Source organism: Nyctereutes procyonoides, unplaced genomic scaffold (assembly GCF_905146905.1).
Source record: "Nyctereutes procyonoides isolate TBG_1078 unplaced genomic scaffold, NYPRO_anot_genome, whole genome shotgun sequence".
Lineage (NCBI taxonomy): Eukaryota > Metazoa > Chordata > Mammalia > Carnivora > Canidae > Nyctereutes > Nyctereutes procyonoides.
In genome coordinates, this window is record NW_026574992.1 from 90960 (window position 1) to 98193 (window position 7234).

A 7234-nucleotide genomic window follows, 5' to 3' on the forward strand; every position below is an offset into this window, starting at 1 on the left:
TAATGTTTTTTCTATTGTTTTTCTATTTGATATATGTCTACCTAATCGTTATTATTTCCTTCCTTTTGCTAGCTTTATGTTTAGTTTGTTATTCTCTAGTTTCTTTAAGGTGTAAAGTTAGGTTGTTTATTTAAGATATTTCCTCTTTCTTTTCTCTCTCTCTTTAATGTAGGTGTTTATCACTATAAACTTGCCTATTAGTACTGCTTTTGCTGCATCCCTTAGGTTTTGGTAATTTGTATTTTCACTATTATCTCTCTCACGATACTTTAAAAATTCCTTTCAATTTTCTTTTTGACCCAATAGTCACTTAAGAATGTTTTCTTTAGGGATCCCTGGGTGGCGCAGCGGTTTGGCGCCTGCCTTTGGCCCAGGGCGTGATCCTGGAGACCTGGGATCGAATCCCACGTCGGGCTCCCAGTGCATGGAGCCTGCTTCTCCCTCTGCCTGTGTCTCTGCCTCTCTCTCTCTCTCTCTCTCTCTCTCTCTGTGACTATCATACATAAATTTAAAAAAAAAATTAAAAAAAAGAATATATAAAAAAGAATGTTTTCTTTAGTTTCCACATAATTCCACATATTTTATTTATTTTAAAGATTTTATTTATTTATTCATGAGAGACACACAGAGAGAGGCAGAGACACAGGCAGAGGGAGAAACAGGCTCCATGCAGGGAGCCCAGTGTGGGACTTGATCCCAGGACTCCAGGATCACGCCCTGGACTGAAGGCAGCGCTAAATCACTGAGCCACCCTGGCTGCCCAATTACACATATTTTAATTGATTTCTAGTTTTGTTTTATTTTATTTTGGATGAGAAAGACACTTGGAATAATTTTGATCTTCTTAACTCTGTTAAAACTTGTTTTGTGACCTAACATTGCTTTATCCTATTACTGTTGAGAAGAAAGTTCTGTATATATGTTAGGTCTACTTGGTCTATAGAATTGTTCAAGTCAGCTGTTTATTGATTTTTATGTCTGGATGTTCTTTTCTTTTTTTTTTAAGATTTTATTTATTCATTCACGAGAGATGGAGAGAGAGGTAGAGACATAGTCAGAGGGAGAAGCAGGCTCCTCACAGGGAGCCGGATGTGGTCCTTGATCCCAGAACCCCGGGATCTGCCCTGAGCCAAAGACAGACACTCAACTGCTGAGCCACGCAAGCATCCTCTCTCCAGATGTTCTATCCATTATTAAAAGGCTATTTATTTCTCATGTAGATCTTATAAACTTCTTCTTTACTAAATTCTTTTTTTTAGTAATTACTTTTCTGTAGATTTTTTGGGGGAACTTATGATAGTTACATAATTTGCAGTACAAGATAAAGTAAAAGTTTTACTTCTTTCTTTCAAATTCTCAGGCCTCTAATTGCTTTCTTTTGTCTAATTGAATTGGTGTATATTTCCAATACAATGATAAATAGTATGGTGATATGGCATCCTGGTCTTTTTTGTTTCTTGTTTCTGACATTAATGGGAAAGCTTTTAGAGGTTTCTCATTAAGTAAAATATTGGTTTGTTTGGAGTGAAAAAATGCGTAGAGATACTTAATATATCTATATTAATTGGTTACTTAATCATCAGTTATAATATATTTATATCTATAGCTAATGTGTGTATAATGTTTTTCTAATATTTAATACATTTACATATATAAAACATAGGAAAGCACATTTTGATACTATATGTTCATATACACACAATGTATTTTATATATTATATATACACACATACATATATATATGTAGTATACATATGGTCATTAAGAAAGCACCCATTACCATTTTATTGGATTTCCAAAAATATAAATAGATATTAAATTTTGCAAATATTACTATTCTGCTAAGATTGAACCAACCTTGAATTCAGAGAATAAATCTCATCTAGGCATGATGTATTATTTTTTAAATGTAATATTGGATTCTATTTGCTTATATTTTAAGATTTTCACATTAATATCATAAATGAGATTGGTCTGTAATTCTATTTTTGGATGCAGTCTTTGGCATATTTTAAAATCATTGTAAGGGGTGCCTGGGTGGCTCAGTCAGTGAAGCATCTGCTTTTGGCTCAGGTCATCATCCCAGGGTCCTGAGATCGAGTCCTGTGTTGGGCTCTCTGCTCAGCCTGCCACTCCCCCTGCTTGTGCATGCTCACTCTCTCTCTCTCTGTCAAATAAATAAATAAAATCTTTAAAACATTTTTTAGAAAATCAATATTATAATTTCTTTACAAAAATAATTTTGAAATTTTCCTTTGGTTATACTCTGGAATAATTTAAGTAGTATTGGAATTATTTGATCTTTAAAGATTTAGTAGAATTCTCTGTGAAATTACCCAAGTCTAGTGCTTTCTGCCTTCCTCTCATTTAAAAAAATGTTTTTGAAGTATAGTGTACAGGCTGAAATCTTCATGAATCATGGCTATATAACTAAATGAATTTTATTAAATAACTTTGTTTAATCAGCATTTAGGTCAAGAAACAGATATCCCATAAGCCTCCCTCATGTCTCCTTCCACTTGCCAGCTTCCCACTCCAACATCAGCCCGGAGCCATCTTATCATGGTGCTCACTAGGCTCTGTGGTTTGTTTGTTTTCCTACAGTAACTGATTTGCTTAGATTGTTTTTGTCTCCACTGGAGTCAGTTTTGATAAACAGCATTTTTCTGGACAACTATCTATTTCATCTAGGCTTTCAAACTGATATACATAGAATTATCCAAATTGCTCTCTTATGATTTGAGAGTTTTTTCCTATTATCTTCCCTAATCCTTAAAAACTACAAGCACTAGATAGATCTTTCTAGATGCTCCATCAAGGTCTGTGCAACAGAAAATTGCAAATCCTCCTCTCTTTGTGATAGTGTTATTAAGCATACATTTTTCTGTCTGTCTAGCTAGTTATCTAGGCATCTAACTATCTTGCTCTCTAGGTATCTATGTGTATTTCACGTGGTTGAGAAAATGGAAGGGCAGCTACAAAGCATTTGCATTCCTGATAAAAGAGAGAGTTGACTAGGCTTTCTCTCCCTCTCCTCTCTGCCTTGGGCTAAGATGTGATACCATGTCTTGCAACCAGGAGAGAGACGCCAGGAGAATTGTGGCGGCACCGGCCCTGCCATTGATGAGCTGCTTAAGTAACAGGAGGAACCACTTTCAGAATTCTTCAGGACTCCTGTGAAGTGAGTTACAGGCCTCTCTTTCTCTGTGGCACTCCAAGTCAAAGGCTGTAACGCGTTCCTGACTGATAGAATAAATTAGACAAAACCAGCAAACTTTAGATGCTCATAGTATATGCGTGTTTAAACATACCAAAATTATCACAGAGACGCCAAATCCCTTAACTCTAAAATAGGAACCTGGGTAGCAATTACTCCAATCAAGTGCTTACTGCAATGGCCTTTTTAGCATAGGCATTGTTAAAAAGCATAATTTGCATAAATTATTCACCATGTCTCAGATACCACTTTTTGAAATTTTGTACAATGGGGTACAGATTGCGTACATCTTGTATAGATGACAGGACACATCCTCAAAGGGTTTCAAAGAGATTAAATGAGATAATTCACAAAAAGGGCCTCGGACAGCACCTATCACATGTTAAAGTACTCCATAAATATTATTTATAATCTTTGAATAATCAGGATTAATAAAACCCATTGATGTGAGCTACTCCTATGGATGGCAAGTGCCTTCTCAACTTTTGCATTCCCATGAGAAAATCACCTCCCCCGAGAGGCCCTCTCTGGCTGTTCTATCTAAAGTGGAATCCCTCCCCAAATACCTCCCATTCCTTATTGCCCCGTTCTTTTTATTAGCTCAGAGACCTTGTTGCCATCTGTAATTCTTTTGATTATTTATTTGGTAAATGTGTGTCTCCCCTGATAGAATGTAAACCCCATGAGAGCAAAACTCTCAATGGCTGGCAGGGATTCTGTACTCTGTATGCTTGTATTGCATAAAGATGACCAGTAATATCCGAGGAACAATTATAATAGAAGGCCATTTGACGTAGAAGGGTTTTGCAGAGGTGGTCATTTTTTTGGATATGATTTTGCCCACATTTAAGTAAAAATGACAGTGGATAAAGATTCTGCTCAATTCTAGATACTCCCCATATACTGGCCTTATTGGAGAGCTTGCTGGTTTATTATATTTATTTATTCTCTAAAAGGTCACTAAATAGTTTTATATGGTCTATACACCTTTAGAAAGGGTGGCACAAATTGTTACCTTTATTTTTTAAAATTTTTTAAAGGTTTTATTTATTTATTCATGAGAGACACACAGAGAGAGGCAGAGACACAGGCAGAGGGAGAAGCAGGCTCCACGCAGGGAGCCTGACAGGGGACTCGATCCCAGGACTCCAGGATCACACCCTGGGCCGAAGGTGGTGCTAAATCGCTGAGCCACCCCGCTGCCCACAAATTGTTACCTTTAGAAAAATGTTGTTTTGCATTCATATAGAGATGTAAAATTCAGCTGAAATTTTAAAAACTAATGGATACTTGTAATCAAAGATTTAGATGAAATTCCTCATAATTTTTTGGTCTTCTGAAGGTCCTAGAATTTAGATTTTTATTTTTTTTTTATTTTTTTTTAAAGATTTTTTTTTAATTTTTTTAAATTTATTAATGATAGTCACAGAGAGAGAGAGAGAGGCAGAGACATAGGCAGAGGGAGAAGCAGGCTCCATGCACCAGGAGCCCAACGTGGGATTCGATCCCGGGTCTCCAGGATCGCGCCCTGGGCCAAAGGCAGGCGCCAAACCGCTGCGCCACCCAGGGATCCCGAATTTAGATTTTTAAAGTAGGCCTATAAAAGGAATGTTTGGGACCAGGTCCGATGGAAAATAGAAATGGAAATGTTTTAAGTAGAAGGAATAAATCCATAGGAACAGAAGGAACCCTCAAACACATTTGAGTGACTAGGGGTGGCCCCATGGCAAACGTCTGAACTGGTGGGGAGGCATGAGTATGGCCAATGCCACTGTCAGAGGGAAGAGGACCCCCTCCCAGCTCAGCCACTGACCCCACCCACCCCATCATCACCACTGGCTTTAGAACCCAGAAGAGTCCTGCAGGATTTCCTCTCCTGACAACTGGCATCCTGGACCCAACGACAGGAGGCCATTTTCTCTTTTTTTTGGTACCTTCCAGAAGGACAGTATGGTATGGTACTCAAGCAGTGGGCTTTGGCTACCAGAGTTTGAAGCCCAGATTCCTGGTTAACCAGCCATGTCTTTTGTAGCAAATGATTTTGACCTCTCTAGGCCTTGGTTGACTCATTTGTAAAATGGTGGTGATGGCCAAAACTGTCTCATTGGGCAGTGGTCGGCACATAGTAGGGGCTGGATAATTGTGACTTATGTGACCCTCCTTCTAGAGGTTATTGTGAAGTCTGCCAGTTCCAGGGGGTGGCCAGGGGGTGGGGTTCTGGGGTATCATTTTCTGGGTGTAATTGCTTTATGGCCTGAGAATTTGTTTCTTAATTTTGATGGATCTGTGGCTAGTGCTGTGGTCATTTCCTGTGGATTCTTCAGAGAAGGTTCCAGAATATGTAGGGAAGCATACAGGCAGCCATCTTAGAAGAGCTGGCCATCTTGGTGGGCTGACCTTGATAGCTGATACCCAGATTTTAGTTAGCTGTTTATTTGGAGTACTTTGGAGGATTATGGGGATTGGTGGGCTGGTCTTGTGGCTTTATTTGCATAATAAGCACTTAAGTGGATTGATGTTAATTTGGGGGATTGTATGTTAATTTGAGGGTACTTTTGAGGGTTGTTTTGCAACAAAATCTACAGAGTATGCACACAATTTTTGTGTGGACTGAGACTGAATATCGTGTAGGAAGCTTTCAATGGGTTCATGGAGGTGAGTATTTGCTACTTTTTCTGCCCTCCTTGGGGCTTATTTTGCTCACCTCTGGTGAGCTATGCTAGAGGATTAATTTGGCTAGGATTAATTTTATCTGGAAAATAGAACCAGAAGTGGATTTTTGGGCTGAATTACAGAATCAACTTAAAGTTTCATTTGGCCACTTTCAGAGGGTGCAGTGGTTGATGCTGAAGAGGAGCTGGTCTCACTCTCCCACTTCCCCAGGAAGCCACACCAGGGGTGACCACAAGCTTAAGGTGTGACCCTGGGGATGAAGATTAGGGAGCCCAAGTGGACCTCAGGTCCAAGCCACCCACAGTTCATTACAGCTTTACTGAGTTTCATGTGGGGCCTGTGAATGCTGACGATCCCCACCACCCGAGTTTATAGTGTATATTTCATTATAAGACTCCCCATTTTTCCCTTTATTTGTAATTTTTTAAAGTAAACTAGGTTTATGAACTTTGCATTTTTATGATGGCTTATTAGGGAAAATCAACCCTGTTACAGATTTTTACCCAGTCTCCACCCATTCATATTTTGTTTTATATAATCTTAACTTCCTATAGCCCACCCCACCCCCATGGCTTGTGGCTATTAGGTCATATAGAAGGGGCCTCCTATAAACCAATATTCTGATTGTAAATATACCCATTTTAAGGTACATTAAAAAAATTAAACATGTGATTGATCAACCTAAAATTCCTTTGTGTATGGAGTGAGGTAGGGATCCAGTTTAAGTCTGTCCCCAAATATTTATCCATTGGTTTAAAAACCATTTCTTTCTGATAGCTTGTTCATTTTTTTCTGCCAGGTTTGAGGGTAATTGACAAAATTCTGAGATACTTATTAGAAGTGTACAATGTGAGGATTTGATAAAGGTCTACATTATGCACAATTTGAGTAAGCCCACTTCCCCTTTTGAAACTGCATTCCTGAATTTCCCCCGTATACGTGAGCCCTTACCCTCAAGTTGGACAGAGCCCCAAACTGAAAACCTATTTTGGGGAGACTCTAGGCACACTGTGATGCTATATATCAGGGAAGCTGGTGGAATGGGTAGGGTGGCAACCATCAATGCAGAATTCTTAGACATGGGCCAATGGTTTTCTATGGGGCATGGGCAAAGGACAGGGGTGGACCTTTATGAGTTATCTGCAAATTGTTTTCAGATACCCAAATCAGGTCAACAAAAAAACAGAGTGTCAAGATTTTACCCCATTTTATAAACCTTGGGGACTTTTCCACGTGGGGCTTCCCATCTCCTACAGCCATCAAAACCGTTAACAGGTATTTGCTCAAAACTGCAAATAATTCACAGGACTCACATCTTTTGCTCACATTTAATTTTTATTTTGA